This window comes from Pleurodeles waltl, chromosome 2_1 (assembly GCF_031143425.1).
Source record: "Pleurodeles waltl isolate 20211129_DDA chromosome 2_1, aPleWal1.hap1.20221129, whole genome shotgun sequence".
Taxonomy (NCBI): Eukaryota; Metazoa; Chordata; class Amphibia; order Caudata; family Salamandridae; genus Pleurodeles; species Pleurodeles waltl.
The window spans coordinates 25,759,962-25,777,503 of NC_090438.1; positions in this window are offsets into that span (position 1 = coordinate 25,759,962).

Below are 17,542 nucleotides of genomic sequence, written 5' to 3' on the forward strand. Positions count from 1 at the left end.
TCATGTCAGTCATTGTACTACATACACTATAGAAACGTCCTCCCCCAGGTGAATTCACTTCAATTGGGAGATCACAAACAGGGGTCTTTGGACAAGCAAACACTGGGCTGGTGAGTAGAGTAATAGTAGAAGTGGCAAAGGGTGAGCTATGAGCATGCATGACATGGCATTTTCTTGACATTTTTAGTGTTGTGACTTACCGGACTCCACTTCCCCACGTAGTCCTGTCAAGCCCTCATGATGCAGGATAGCCAAGACCTTTTCCCCCTATGGAAATAGATGTAATAGGGTACTGGGAGGACCACCGACAGTCTTCTTGGCCTACAGCTGGTGCCTGGAGACCAGGGAACATACCTTGGCCCTGAGGTCATTCAACCTCTTCCTGTTGTCCTTCCTTGTGCACAGGGTGGTGCCTACAGCATACACTCTGTCAACGATCATGTTCCATATTTACATTTTCCTACTGAGAGGAGTGTGCTGGACTTGTGCTCCAAACAATTGTGGCTCTACTCTTATGATTTAATCTACCATGATTCTCAACTCATCTTTGGAAAAATGGGGATTTTTTTAATGTGACATGGTGGAAAAACAAAAAAATATATAAAATGGCTGAATATGACTTACTAAACAGGGATATTGTGAATGGAGTCGTGTGTGCAGGGCATTGCATGGAATTTTGGAAAAAAAGGGTACTTAATTTATGGAGTGTGGATTAGTAAATGTGCTCTGTCTTGCTGTGTCTTGCTGGGTCTTTCTTTGAAAATGCAGAGGATTGTGGTGTGTGAAGGGGTGTGTTTTATACGGTCCTTTGCAGTTGTGTCCAGTGTGGCAATGTGTGTCAGCTATGTTGTTTTCAAATCCATCCAATTACCACTGTGGTGTCTGACCACCATGAGTGTCCACTACAGCAACTTTCTACTTCTAATACGGTCAGTGGTTGGTCACTGTGCTGTTGCCCTGGAGGTCAGAATGCCTATTTCCAGGCCTCCGCACCACTCGCTGCCTGCCTTTTTTGGCTAGCGGTCCAGCCTGTATGACTCGTAATAGGGTGGTTTGAAGAACCACCAACATGGCAGTCTTTTTGTGACTGCCAATGTGGCGGACTGGCAGTCCAACCTCCAAATTTGTAATGAGGCCCTCTGTCAAATGAACCTCAATATACAGATAGAAAGATGTGCACACAGAGGAAGTTTTGACTGATTAAGCAGATACAGTAATGTATGTAGCAGTACCTCTAGGTATATTTTTAAGAAAATGGAGGCTTGCAATTGGAGGTAAAATGAAAATCCTGTGTACAGTCTGTGAACTCCTACAGGCCTATATTTTAACAATGTCTGACAGTGAAATCCAGCACAACAATCCTAGTTTTGAATGAGTAAAGATATTGATCATTATGGTGCACACTATACCTCAGTTTGTTGTACAAATTAAGACTACCTGACCCACAATGCACTTTGTTAAACAGAAGCTCAAAGCTGTCATCATGATGCGTTCAGGCATGCCAATATATCTTAGTGATCTTTGTTACACCACATACCAGTTAACACCCAAAGGTGAGCAAAATGAACTTTTGAGTTGGCCACTGGTGGCCCACCTATGAAGTAGTCCCTTAACTCTTCCATTGTTTGCCTTTATCATATGTTTGTGAGTCTTGCCTTGGTTAATGTTTGTCCTTTGGGTGATGCCTACGTCCATCCACCTGAATATTATTCTGTTTGTGGCACATGGAAAGCCAAGGTCTGCACAAACAGGAGGGCACAGTACTACAGGAACCCACAGTTAACCTGGATTATAATCCCAGTTGATACAACGTCGCTACCTGGATTGTATATAATAATATATTCTGACTTCAATATTGTAGCCTAAGTATCGTTCACACAGATGTTGCTCCATTTGATATAGATTTTGTAAAATGAACCCAAAAGGGGTGATATTTTCTTATATTTAGGACACAATGTTTTATCAGAAAGTCTGGTATCCTTAAACAGAAGGGGAGAGAGAGAGAGAGAGAGAGAGAAAACGCACCAGAGAGATAGAGAAGCCTGTTTTTTTGTGGAGAATTCTGATATTTTTAAACAGAAGGAGAGAAAGAGAGGCGCAGTAGACCTGCCCACATCCTCCCTAACTATTACTCTTAGACACAATAGGTATATTGGTTTCTTTCTGGAGACTCACTTGCTTGTCTCTCGGTACATGACAGGTATCTAAAGATAGTGGGAAAAGTTATCTCAACTATGATTCTGTGTGTCATGCTTCATCATTGATGTCATCTTCCCATCCAAATTCAATATAAATTTGTTCTGGATAGAAGCTGGGATCTGGCTGTTAATAATGTCTTAGGGTATACCCAAAAGAAAATTATTTCTCTTTTATTTTAGTCACAGATAACATTAGTATGTTTATTGAAAGCAATGTTTTATACATCTACTTTCGCCTACATTTTCTGCCCATCTCTTTTGTCCAAATCGGGACATCAGCCTTTTTCAGGGATAGGGAGATCCCTATCTAAGACTAGTCTACATTCACTATCATGCAAACTAATAGTAATAGTATTAGGCTTTCATACCTGTTTTCTGTGGAGAATTAGATTAGGTAGCTGTGATGTAAATTAAATTAATTTAACATGTTCCAAATGTTACAAAATGTATTTGGACTTGAAGTTGTATCAACCCCCTTGGAGACAGCTGCAAAACATATGCTGCAGGATACCCCATGCACACATACGAGGCACACAAAATGTGGTGACAGACCATGCATAATGACTTACCCTAACTTAAGGTTTATCTCACTTCCTAGACACATAACATTTTGCATGTACAGATGTACTTATAAGTCCCTAGTATATGGTACCTGGGGTACCAAGGGCATGTGATACAGTGTCCACCCAGTGCTGCACCATGGTATGTGCCACCCTGAGTGTAACTAAGGACAATATGGATCCCAGAGAATGGAAGGGCAGTGTTTACCCTTCTAGTTTGGCTTTCCATTACACCACTTCCCTTATTGATATATGCAAGTTTTTCCTAAGAAAGGTCTATACAGCCCTAAGGCATGGAGCTGTGTATTATTAAGTAAGGCATCTATTTTTCATATGTCTTAACAGCAACACTTCCAAGTAATTGTTTTGCTGTCGGAAGGGTTGTAGCCCCATTTGGTAGCATAGGGTTAGCAACTGGAAAACCAACCTGGCTAATCTCTGAATGGGACTACCTAAGTGGGCCATATAAGATATCAAATTAGCTATGGCATTAAACTTGACCTAATGCCCAGGTCAAATTTAACGTCACCATCAAAGTTCAGCAGCTTTTAGAAATTGGTACTCTGTATTTCAGCTAGTCCAATGGCCTCACAAAGGCCCGAAACACAGACACCTTTCAGCCTGCCTAGGGAGATGTATGAATAACTCCCAGGCTCAGGAACAAAGGCAGTTACCACAGAGGAAGATGTTACCTCCTCTCCCAGGATCGACACTCAGGTGAGTGTTAGAAATTGGGTTTCTGGTTATCAGAGTATTCACCCTGTACAAGCAGGAACCACAGTCTTAGTCAGTTTAAGTCAGATGCACATTAACAGATTAACTGTGCCCACCCTCTGGTAGCTTGGCACAGAGCAGTCAGGCTAATCTAAAGAGACAATGTGTAAACTATTTGTGCAACAAAATACATAGTAACACAAAGAAAACCCCCCAAAAATGTTCCACGTCAGATTAGAAAAATTGACAATAATTTTATAATTAATCATGACCAAACTGACAAAAATTCAATAAGTAGAGCTCGAGTAATGAATTAAAAAAAATAAAAAGAGTTCCACTGCTTAGAAACAATAGTTGCTAGTAGGGCACTGGCATAACAAAGGCCCCTGAGCTCCAAAATCCTCCCTCTGCACAGCGCTAGGCCTGAATGAGTCTGGCGGGGGGCTCCCTCTATGTTCTTTGCAGGGCCCCCCCTCCAGTTTCATTACACCACTGCAGTGGGTACGATCTGGTTGCGCTGGACTGATTGAAGTCAACAGTTCAGGCCAACTGCAATGGAGTGCAGGCCGGGGGCAATAGCCATGCAGGCCCGGTAAATATATTACCTTGATCCTGGTTGCAACAGCGAGATGTGGGGTGCAGACGAGGAATGCATGGATGTCGGGCCGGCAGCAATGTGATGCGTTGATTTGCTTCACACAGTGATTGCGATGCGTTGGTTCTGAAGATGAAGCACCGAGCTGCGATGCATTTGTTTGAAAGTGCAATGCACTGGTCAGAGAGCAGCAGACAGCAGAACAGTATAGCAGAAAAGCAGTCCGTCCAAGTCAGCAATCCAGCAGAGTAACTATCATTACAATTCCAATGATATGAAAAATGACATAACTACACCTTCTCAATAAGTAATTACAGCTTAAAAAGTGTAATAAGAAATTCCCAATGTTAACCAAGGAAAGGAGTAGGCCTCACAGTAGTGAAAAAATAAATTTTGTTTTTTTTCACTTCTAGGACATGCAAAACCTAAAAGTTCATGCCCTACCCTTACTCAGCACCCTGCCGAAGGGGCTACCTATGGCCTATTTAGGTGTGATATATATTTAATGAAAGGGGAATTTAAGGCTTGGCAAAGGGTTTTAAATTCCAAGTTGAAGTGGCAAGAAAACTGCACACACAGGCTCTTCATTGGGAGGGCTAAGACATTTTTGAACGGTTACTTGTGTGGGTGGACACCTCTGTGCTGCACTAGGAGCATTTAATTTACAGCCCCTGGGTATAGGCTATACCACTTTACAAGGAACTTACAGATAAATTAAATATGTTGATTGTGTGTGCATCAATGTTATCATGTTTAGGGGACAAGCACATGCACTTTAGCACTTGTCAACACTGGTAAAGTGGTCAGAATCCTAAGGCCAACAAAAGGATACAGCAAAAAGATGAGGCAATTAGGCAAAAAGTTTCAAGGAAGACCACCCTAAGACTAACAGGTCTAACAACGATCTTCAAAGGGGAAGCTGCCTTTGAAGGGCTGACAGCAATTCCACCCTTGAGCAGGACACCTTTTGATACTGTAGACAAGTTGGAGACAAACCCAGAGAGGGAAAATCTATTTCCAAATCAGTTTTCCCATGGTCATGTACCCGATTAGAAGCCACACCTCTAGGGTGGGCTACCAAGCTACTCACAACAGAAGAAGGGTAATGCCACCCTGAAAGAGGCAAGAATGTTACGCTCTGGGATAACCAGATGCCAGACATTGTAGGAAACATGTTACTAGGATAGTGAGGATCCAGTATCCCTTTGGCTAGTGAACATGTTGTTGTCTTGGGGCTTTTTCCTGGGATAAATATAGCACCCTTGGCATCCCATCCCTTAGATCACAGTGGTTTCTTAGAAAGAACCAAAGAAGGACTACCCTGCTTCCATTGAAACTTCACAAATAGAGACGGCACTGCAAGAAGGACTGCACCTGTTGGATTGTGGGCTAGTAAAGGTTGGACTGTGTCTGCAGTTCCTGGATTGGTAAAAAGTTGATTCCTGGACCCATGAACTGATCTTCTGGAGCAGGATTCAGGGGCACAAGAGCTGAAGAAGCCCAAACTGACAAGCTGGTAGCCACTGCAGGCGTTTTGCCGCTACCAGTTGCTGGGTACACAAAAGGATAAATCCGAGGTAGACAAACGTTGCACCCTTGTTTGGCAGACCAAGGAGTGCTAGCAGAGTCTGGATTCATCATATCCCAGGGATACTAGCCCTCATCTAAGGATTTTGCTCCAACGAAGCTGCAAGGAGATGAGTAGCTCAGCATCAGCTGGCCCGTTATTGAAATGTAGAGGACTTCGAGCAGCCATGATCTCTGTGACCAAAACTGGCCCACATCACTCATAGACCAAGGAACAAAAATAAAGACACCCTTGTGGGCTGCACCTCAGCAAAAGCATTATTTGAGCATCTTTAGTCTTCATCCTAGGGTGTTGAAAAATGGCCTTCTCCAACAAGGGTCACCCCACACTTTTTGCTTTCCTCTGACCTCATTTTTGTTGCCTTTAGGACTCTGGACACTGTACCACTGCTAACCAGTGCTAAGGTGCATGTGTTTTCTCTCCAAAAACATTGTAACATTAGTTCATACCTAATTGGCATATTTAATTTACTTGTAAGTTCCTAAGTACACCTCATGTGCCCAGGGCCTGTAAATGAAATGGTACTAGTCGACCTTCAACACGGACTGTGCCACCCAAATTGGTAGCCCCTTAACCATGTGCCATTGCAAGGTCTGTGTGGAATCTTCCCTGCAACTACTTACCAAGCCTTAAACTTTCCTTTTCCTACATATAAGTCACCCCTAACATAGGCCCTAGGTAACCCATAGGGCAGGGTGCTATGTAAGCAAAAGACAGAATATGTACTTATGTGTTTTACATGTCCTGGTAGTGAAACACTCACAAATTCATTTTCCACTACTGTGAGGCCTGCTACTCTCATAGGCCAACTTTATAACTGCCCTCAAACACTTTTAAGTGGTAGATTCTGATCTGAAAGGATTAGCCCTGTCATGTTTAGTATGGCCAGAATTGTAATATAAAATCCTACTTACTGGTGATTTAATATTGCTATTTCTCTGTACTTACTGCCATCTGTACCTTACAGCCTGTCTCCAATCCACATCTGGTCTGTGCTGGTTAACAGCTCCCCTTGTGCACTCCACCCAGACAGCCATAAACACAGAACACTTAGCCACATCTGCATCCATCTTCATACTAAATGGGTCTCCCTGGAAAGGAAGGGTGAAGGGGCTTCAAGTGCCCACACCCAAAAGACTAATAACCCCACACACAGGATCCTGGCAGATAGGACTGGGTTGAAAGGGGAACTTGTGCACTTCAAAGCCTATCTTTGAAGTTTCCCCCACTTCAAAGGCATTTTTTGGGCTTATATGTACTGGGTCTCTGGCTCCACCAAATTAGACACTTCTGCACATACAGCTGGGCTCTGTCACATGGACTGCCTGGCTGCCCAAAGGACTCATCTGGACTGCTTTGCTGAGAAGGACTGCTGCCCTGCTTGTTGCCCTGCTGCCTTCTGGCCCTGACTCTGTTGGAAGGACACTACCATCCCCTCAAGTGCTTTCCAAGAGCTTGGATTGAGCTTGCCTCCTGTTCAGTAGTCTCAGCGTCACAAAGACTTCACAAAAGAGAAGAAAATCCCAGTGCATCAGAAAAACGACGCAACGCCTGCAGGTATCAATGATGAACCTGCCTCATGGCTGAAAAATTGCTGCACCGCCTACTGAATAGACGCAGCGTCTGGCCCTTCTTACCAGCACATCACTGTCCCTGGGCATCAAAATATCCCCGCATCGCAGTTAGGAACCAAGTTTAAGCTCCTGGAAATCAACGCATCATCTTGCAGCGTGGAAAGAAACAAAGCATTGTCTGTGCTGCACTGCAAAATCTGACACAGCAAATTATTTTTTAGCACATCTCCTCTGTGCCCCCGTGCATCATTATTTTTGATGCATTCCAGGTATTGTGTGTTACAAGGAGAAAACCACTGATTCTTAAGGATTAAGACTCATTTAAACCTTTAAAAAGTGGCATCTTGACTTGTGCATATTGAATGTTTGTAGTTCTGATCTCATTTTATTCAGATAAATACTATCTATTTTCCTTGGGTTGGAGTATTTTTTGTGGTGTTTTCACTGTGCTATTGTATGAGTAATTGCACAAATACTTTACATATTGCCTTCTGCCAAGCTACCAGAGGGTGAGCACAGGATAATTTGGATTGTGTTGTGATTTGCCCTGAGTAGGATTGTGGTCCCTTCTTGGACAAGGGTGCATACCTCTGCCAACTAGAGACCCAATTTCTAACAGGAGGCACCAGGACCACTTCATTGATGTCCTGTATAGTTTTTGCAACATGCTTTACAAGCACTCTTGTGGCCAGTTAACTGTCCAAAGTACCTTCTCTATCCCCCTAGAACTTTGCCCTGCCAGATAAGGTTACCCACCTCGGGCCAGAGTAGTCGAACTAACCCTTTCAAAATGTCAAAAGGTTACAAACATTTGTTCACCAATGCTTCCTTGTGGTTCATTTAAAAGTGATATAATCATCTAAAATCTCTATCTCTGGAACCCTCCTGTAGATATGGATGATCAACGCCCCTAAAAGTTCATAAAAATATGATCTGTTTTTTTTATGAATTGGTGTCCAATCTCTTTTGTTCTGTGTGATTTTCCTATTTGGTTGTTTGGTGCTTTATATTAAAGCCCAGATCTACTAGATTTTGGTGAAGGGCAGTGCAGCAAGTCATCTTGCTGTGCTGTCCTGCATCAAAGGTAAAGGGCTGGAATGCACAGTTTCTATGGCCTATAGCACATTCTTGTCCTTTCCCCCTGTGCTGGCACCATTTTTGCAGTCTAGCTTCAATGCAGGCACCCTCGCACGATGATTGTGTTGCAGGCAGGATTGCTTTTATGCAAGAAGAGACAACAACTTGGACAAAAACAATCCTGGGAGGCTTTTTCCTCTTTCTATGTGTGCTGCCGATGCCTGCAAGACATATTGGTGGTCATTCTGACCCTGGCGGTCTTTGACCGCCAGGGCGGAGGACCGCGGGAGCACCGCCGACAGGCCGGCGGTGCTCCAATGGGGATTCCGACCGCGGCGGTAAAGCCGCGGTCGGACCGGCACCACTGGCGGGGTCCCGCCAGTGTACCGCGGCCCCATTGAATCCTCCGCGGCGGCGCAGCTTGCTGCACCGCCGCGGGGATTCCGACCCCCCCTACCGCCATCCAGATCCCGGCGGTCGGACCGCCGAGATCCGGATGGCGGTAGGGGGGGTCGCGGGGCCCCTGGGGGCCCCTGCAGTGCCCATGCCACTGGCATGGGCATTGCAGGGGCCCCCGTAAGAGGCAGACAGTGAAATACGCGACGGGTGCAACTGCACCCGTCGCACAGCTTCCACTCCGCCGGCTCGATTCCGAGCCGGCTTCATCGTGGATGCCTCTTTCCCGCTGGGCTGGCTGGCGGTCTGAAGGCGACCGCCCGCCAGCCCAGCGGGAAAGTCAGAATTACCGCCGCGGTCTTTCGACCGCGGAACGGTAACCTGACGGCGGGCCTCCGCCGCCCGCCAAGGTCAGAATGAGGGCCATTTTCTAAACTATATGTTATTTGGTAATTTTATCATGATTCATTCTAACTTTCAAATAGTAGCCAGTGGAGGTTTTCATCCTCTCAGTCACCCATTTAATTAGTTGAAAAGTAGTTAAATAAATATGATTGTGATATCAAGCATTCTGGAATACTGTAACCATACACAGATGTAGACCCATTTCTAAAGTTAAGAGTTAAACTTTATTGAATAATCATATTTTGCAGAGTGATTTTCTTTGCAAAAAAACATTGATTTCATGAACACTCACTGTTTCATCTCAATAAAAACCTATTGGTAAGAGGTCTGAACTGGACTGGTGAACCAGGTGATATTCTTACGAAGAACTGACAGCTGCTTAAGAACACATGCATTATCATACTGCTTTGCTGAGTGACTGAGTGTCACTGGCTTGTTTATTTTCTTGTCACAAGTTCTCAGCACTCTGAGCATAGTCAGCTGAATATCAGGTCCTGTTTCAAAAAGTACAGACTTCTGGCAAAGTGCTTCTGCTTTATTTTTTCTTATCTGCTGAAGTTCACCAGCTGGAGGATCAACATCCTGAACAAACCTCACTTGAAACATCAGAGACAAGAGGATGACTACATGGGAGGATCTGATTGAGAATATAGGTTTCAAAAGGTAATCTGGTGGAGTATGTGAAGCAGAAATTGTGTTATTTTTAACACACATCACTTAAAAACGTTATTTTCAATATATGTGTATTTATAAGCATATGCCTGTTTGGAGTGATTTAATTGTGGTGATACCAAATGGGTAATTGTGTAAAATTAGGCTTGTTATGAAGATGTTTTAAGTGCAAGTGGTTGTGTGGTAGAATCTGAAATAATAATGGTTTGCTTTAGACATTAGTGCACATATTCATGAAAACTCACATATCACTGTGGTAATGCAGCAATGCATCAGAAAACCTGAGCCACGCTGCAACACTTTCATGTGATATTGCTGCACCCTATTTAAGGTACTGTGCAGCATGTCATAAGGTTCCAAGCTGCATCAAAAATGTCCACACCCCGCTGAGAAGGATGGCGCACAGTGTTATAATGCATCTAGTCCAAAAGTGACACAAAGCTCATTTGCGGCATGTATAGAAATGTTACAGAGCTCTAAGTCAGATTTGCATCACATTGGGCTGAGTCGGAAAAGCATAAAAAAAATAATTTCCAAAAACAAAGTTCTGCAAAAGCAGAAATGGAGGGAGCAGCAAGCACAAGCAGGGACGACAACAACCTCAACACCAGCCAAGATGTCCAGAAAGACGTTCAGGGGAAGAGGAAGAGCAATTGCAGTGAGAAGGAGATGCAAATATTACAAACTGGGGTCACAAAAAATGAACACCTTCCTTTGTCACCTCAAAATTGCCATTAGGGAAGAAGGAAGCCATTTGGCAGTCCATAGTGGATAAGATCAACCGTGTTGGCCAAACAAAAAGGACTGTGTCTGAGCTGAAACAAAGGTGGCATGGTTATATGCGCGGGACCAAGGAGAAATTGGTCAAGAACCTGAGAGCAGTCATGTGGACTGGAGGAGGACCAGAGGAACAGAAGTAGTCGGACCCATTGGAAGAGCAGGTTGTGTTACATCCCAACAGAGTTGTCGGACAGGACAGTGCCACCATTGAAGACCAGTATGATCTCACGGGTAAGTGTAATCAATTTATAATGTGGTTTAACATGTCAGGGAAAAGGCAGGAATGTCTAACAAGTCAACATATACTTCACTGAAATGTTAGTCAGTTTGCCAAGGGACAATTTGTCTACTCCAGCCCAACCTTTACATGAGTGACCAGGACTACAAGCCCCACAATACAAAATCTGGAAGGGAGCTGCACATCATGCATAGACATCAGAAATCTGCCCAGCCTGACTGTTACAATACAGACCCCCTGCACCGTGAGGTACACATGTTTGTTTTAGGGGCTACACCGCCAAAAGTGCAGTGTGGACTAATGGAGTTGAATGGGGTTGCCAGTATGTGGAGTTTCTCCAAGTAGGAGCATGTGAACAGCCACGTGTACAGTTAGTAGCATCAACCCACAATGCATGTAGTTGTCCTGGTGTGCTGGGTCAGATCTCACAGGTACCTTTTGCCATGTTAGAGTCAACACTACCTCCTGTTTTGTATAACTTAATATGTGGGGAGAGCAGTTAATTCAAGTGATGCACACCAGAGGTCCATGATTGTTTGTCGTAAGCATAGATTGTGTGAGACTTTGGTGCAGCCCTGTTAGTGTAGTGCCCTGTAGAGGTGCCAGAGCACATTGAACTGGCAGGGGGGCTGAATGGGGAGCCATTGGATATCAAGGAGGAGAAGGGTGATGTATGTGTGGCAAGGTAGCCTGAATGAAAGTAACACACTGCTTGTTTTTAATAGTGTTACAGGTGTGCAGTAGCTGAGAAGGGATGCCGTAGAAGAGGGCATTCGTGCACTCCACTTGACATGTGAGGTGGGCCTGGAAAACAATGTTGCAGGTGTCAGGAGGCAGGTATAAGCACACAACTCTGACAATGGTACATATGTCAGAACAGAAGGGTGTTGAACATGGAGGTGTGAAGAGACAGGATGAGTCAGTTGTCCTAGGTGATAGGACAATTTTGGGGATGGTTGGAAGGTGAATTGTCTAGGCCCAGTTGTGTTGGCAACCAGAGTAGGTGAATGCCAAAGATTATATTCACTATTCTCTTGTGAGGTTTAGCTTGTGCCCCAGTTCTGACATACAGGATAGGCATGTTGGCCAATTGTATTTTGTGCTTAATATTGGTTGTGTTGGCTTCATTCATTTGTAGGAGCACATGTTCAACACATCTATGTGTGGCATAAAGTGATTGTTGATCAAGTATGTTTGTCTATTAAGACACTATAGACAACATCTATAACAGATTATGAAAACAAAAAATATATAATTAATTATAGATGGACAATCAACACCTCATGTGCAGCAGCCTGTCCTTGATGACCCACCTGTTGTTTGTGAGCTCCTGCCTCCCATGGATGATGATTCCTTTCAGCAACTCCTGAATTCCATAGAATCACCTTCTCCGGACCTGGCAAGGGATGACAGCATTGCAGAGTCTCCAGATGAACCGCTACCCACAGAAAATGCCCCTTTTTTCAGTGCTGGCACAGCTGTGGACTCCAAGAACCCCCAAGTTGTCTTCCAATGGTGAGTGATAAGAGTCCAGCAGTGGATGGTTGATTCAGTGCATGTGGGGATGGAGACCATACTGGGTACCCTAGAAGGAGTCCGTAAATGTCTCAGTCCAAATAAGGATACATTTGAGGCTTTAAAATGCACCTATACTTGCCTCCATAGTATAGGTCAGTCCATATCTGATATTGATGATGACATGAGGCAAAGGGAACAAGTCCAGCCCTCTACTTATGACACCAGTGTCCACGCAGCTGGGGGTCATCCACAGCATCATGCAATCCATGGAGCGCAAGTTGAACTCCTACAGAACAACAATGGGTAACCTCAATCGCAATGTTGTTGCTTTGTGGGCCAGCCACTGTTCTCTTATCAGGGATTTGCTGGTTGACTTGCGGCTGGGGACAGGGAAGTCACACAACTTCTGCTTCTGTTGTGTCTGTGCTTAAGATTATGCTCACACAAACACCACCAACTGCAAGGGAGGCACAACATCCATCAGAAGATAAAGATGTGGATTTCTCCAATTTGCAGTGGAAAACTTCCAAGTGCCCACGGATAGTTCCCGATTGGTCATGTGTTTATCATCATGCTCCCTCTTTCGTTACCCAGAACTTTCACTTTTTGTTTGTGCACCTGTTAAACCTATTCACCTGTGGACTTGCAAAGTGACCTACTTTCCCTAATGGCAATTTGTATCTCCTAACCGAAATGCTCAACACCTCTACATATCGCCTGACATGTCCTCCAAATGGACTCTGTCTGAACATTCTTTGCTGACAATCTATTCTTGTGGTGTTGCCCCAAACAAAGTATAAAGCCTCATGGAGAACAATCTGCACGGGTAAATAAATTCACTCCTCTAAACCTGAGTGTTGGATGTCTGTTCCAGAAAAGAGTATTTATACCATGGTTTATATGTGCGTAGAGAACCAACATTTTAACATCTTGTTGGAAAGTGGATTATTGGCAAGGGCATGTAAGTGCCTGCACCGAGCAATAGGCTATCCCGAACTAGGTCCAGTCAAGGTCTCAATAAATTAATCCTAGCTCAACCCTTGGGAGCTTGGCAACAAGCAGTTACGCTTAATTTAGGAGACAGGTGTGTAAAACATTTAATATCAACAAAACAGAGAATAAGTAAAACACAAACCACATTAAAAAATCCAACACCAATTTATACAAATAGATTATATTGTTATCTTTAACCCCTTCACTGCCAGGCCTTTTCCCCCTCCTGTGCCAAGCCTTTTTTTGGCTATTTGGGGCAGTTTGTGCTTAGTCCCTCATAACTTTTTGTTCACATAAGCTACCCACGCCAAATTTGCGTCCTTTTTTTCCAACATCCTAGGGATTCTAGAGGTACCCAGGCTTTGTGGGTTCCCCAGAAGAAGGCCAAGAAATTAGCCAAAATACAGTGAACATTTTTTTTTTTTTTTTTAATTGGAAAAAGGGGCTGCAGAAAAAGGCTTGTGGTTTTGTCCCTGAAAATGGCATCAACAAAGGGTTTGCGGTGCTAAAATCACCAGCTTCCCAGCTTTCAGGAACAGGCAGACTTGAATCAGAAAACCCAATTTTTCAACCCAATTTTGAAAAGTAGACAAAATTCTGAATTCAGCAAGGGGTAATTTGTGTAGATCCTACAAGGGTTTCCAACAGAAAATAACAACTGAAAAAAAAAATATTGAAATTGAGGTGAAAAAATCTGTAATTTTTCTCTACGTTTTACTCTGTAACTTTTTCCTGCAATGTCAGATTTTTGAAAGCAATATACCGTTACGTCTGCTGGACTCTTCTGGTTGCGGGTATATATAGGGCTTGTAGGTTCATCAAGAACTCTAGGTACCCAGAGCCAATAAATGACCTGCACCCTGCAGTGGGTTTTCATTCTATACCGGGTATACAGCAATTAATTTGCTGAAATATAAATAGTATAAAATAGCTATCAAGAAAACCTTTGTATTTCCAAAATGGGCACAAGATAAGGTGTTGAGGAGCAGTGGTTGTTTGAACATCTCTGAATTCCAGGGTGCCCATACTAGCATGTGAATTACAGGGCATTTCTCAAATAGATGTATTTTTTACACACTCTCTTATATTTGGAAGGAAAAAATGTAGAGAAAGACAAGGGGCAATAACACTTGTTTTACTATTCTATGTTCCCCCAAGTCTCCCGATAAAAATGATACCTCACTTGTGTGGGTAGGCCTAGCTCCCGCGACAGGAAAGGCCCCAAAACACAACGTGGACACATCCCATTTTTTGACAGAAAACAGAGGTGTTTTTTGCCAAGTGCCTACCTGTAGATTTTGGCCCCTAGCTCAGCCAGCACCTAGGGAAACCTACCAAACCTATGCATTTTTGAAAACTAGAGACCTAGGGGAATCCAAGATGGGGTGACTTGTGGGGCTCTGACCAGGTTCTGTTACCCAGAATCCTTTGCAAACCTCAAAATGTGGCTAAAAAAACACATTTTCCACACATTTCGGTGACAGAAAGTTCTGGAATCTGAGAGGAGCCACAAATTTCCTTCCACCCAGCGTTCCCCCAAGTCTCCCGTTAAAAATGGTACCTCACTTGTGTGAGCTTCCAGCGCGATAGGGAGGCTCCTGTGATTGTCAGCACGCGCTCGTGCGCTGACATCACAGGGGGTTGGGGGGGTCGTCCATTACGTCCTGGGCACAGAACCGGTTAAAATTACACTAAAATGACAAATCCAATAAAGAGAACCGGAGATATGAAATTTTAAAGATTAAGATGGTGATTATGATCCTGGCGGTCTTCTGACCGCCAGAATAAATGTGGCGGTCCCACTGCCAACAGGCTGGATGTGCAGCCCCCCACATTATGAGTGTGACGGGTTGGCACCTACCAACCCTCCACATCTCCACTCATACCACCATGGTGGTCGGAACCGGTTCGCCGGAGGTGAGCATCTCTGACCCGGCGGTCCACAGAAGACTGCAGGCGGTATTAGGAGCCGGCTTCCCGCCATGGTTTCCATGGCGGTAGCACAGCCACAAAAACTATGGCAGAAAGGCTACTGGTGACAGGGAATTTCTTCCCTGTCACTGGTAGGCGACTCACCTACCCCCCCAAGCAAGCATTAAACCTCCCTCCTCCCCGCCAGGCGCATCAGCCCCCTCTCACACACCGCCACCCCCCCTCCAGCCACGGAGGCCCTCCCACCTCCAGACACATCGCCCCCACCTCCCCTTCCCTCATACATGCACACAGACACCCACATGTACTACACATACACACATTCATCTACACATACATACATGCATTCACTCACACACATCCATACATGCATTCACTTTAACATTCATACATGCATTCAAGCATGCATACTCACACCCATCCAAACACACATACTCACACTCATATACACTTACATGCATGCACGCACTCACTTCAACATTAAGACACGCATACACACATTCATACACTCACGCAGACACCACACAAGCACATTCAACAGCCCCCATCCAGCCACCCCCCACCCCTGTCGGACGATCTTCTTTCCTGGTCAAAGGAGAAGGTCGTCCGGCAGGGAACGGGAAGGGGCACTTCCACCGCCGGCAGCACCCCACCATAATATGGCTGGTGGATTCATTTTGGTGGGGTGGGGCCAGTGGGGGGACCGCCAGAGCGCCTCAGCCCGCCAGCACGTCTACTGCCGGATTTCCACCCAAAGTGTGGTATAAATCCGGCAGTACCCTTGATATGGTGGGCAGAAGACTGCTAGCACTGGTGGTCTTCTGGCACCCGCGAATTTGGCGGTCTTTTTCTGTGAAGACTGCCAAAGTCGTAATGAGGGCCTCAATGTTTTCTAGTGCTTAGAAATAAAAAATGCCAATCCGGACATCTGGTCTCAGTCGACTGGGGCAAAGTCAGAATTTGAGGCTGACCGCGATGGAGCCCTGCTTGGCTACACTGAGCGGGAGGCCTCAGTCAAAGTTTTACCTTTACACTTAGACACATTTTTGAAGATTTCTCACTGACCATGACAAAGTCACAAGTTGAGGCTGATCTCCCTGGAACCGTCTTTGGATACATATTGTGGGAGGCCTCTGTCCAAGTTCCTACGTTTGGGCTGGAAACTTTTTGGGGATGAAAATCTTTGTCCGGGAATAAGTTGAAAGTTGAAACCGACCTCAATGGAGCCTTCTTTGGATACACTGTACATGAAGCCTCGGTCAAACTTTTACCTTAGGAATTAGTAAAAGTTTAGGAGTTTTTATTCCCTGATGTCGGATGACACTCCACAGCAAGCTGATTTTGATGCCACATCATCGGATTGCCTTTACACAAGCCTCCGGTGACATCCTGGAAGTCTGGAGTTCCAGAGCTTTTCAGCAGGACAAACCTGCAAGTCAAACCGGGTTGTGGTCGACGTTCACAGGCTTGACTCACAACGCAGGGTCGGTCCACTTATGGAGCTTTATTCCAAAGTTTCTCCAAACCTCTGAATCTTCTCCCAGAAGTGCTTTTAATGTCCCTTAGGTGTCCACAACTCACCCCGAGGTTCCAGAAGCTCTAAGTTGCTCCTTGGGGCTTAAGACTCTGTAGGAGGCTGGCCTGGCTTATAGTGGGTACCTTGTGGTACCTACACCTGGTCCAGTTATCCCTTATTAGTAGACTAGAGGTGTTCTAGCAGCTTAGGCTGATAGTGGTAGCTATAGCAGAGCAGCTTAGGCTGAACTAGGAGACATGCAAAGCTCCTACTATACCACTTAGTACTATATCATAAGAAAACCCAATACTCAGAGTTACTAAAAATAAAGGTACTTTATTTTAGTGACAATAAGCCAAAAGTATCTCAGAGGATATACTCACCTCCTAAGGGATATACTCCCTTAGGAGGTGAGTAATATACACAAAATATACACACACAAACCAAATCAGGTAAGTAAAGAGTTAGAAAAGTAGTGCAAACACTGTAGAACACAATAGAATGCAATAGGGAAAAATAGGCCTAGGGGCAACACAAACCAAATACTCCAAAAGTGGAATGAGAACCACGAATGGACCCCAGGCCTAGTGTAGTGTGTAGAGGGTCGCTGGGAGTGTAAGAAAACACTAAGGGTGTCCAAAATACCCCACCCCAAGACTCTGAAAAGTAGGAGTAAAGTTACCCTACTACCCCAGAAAGTCGAGATAGGGGATCTGCAAGGACAACAACTGACTGCAAAGCACTGAAGATGGATTCCTGGACCTGAGGACCTGTAAAAAAAGGGGA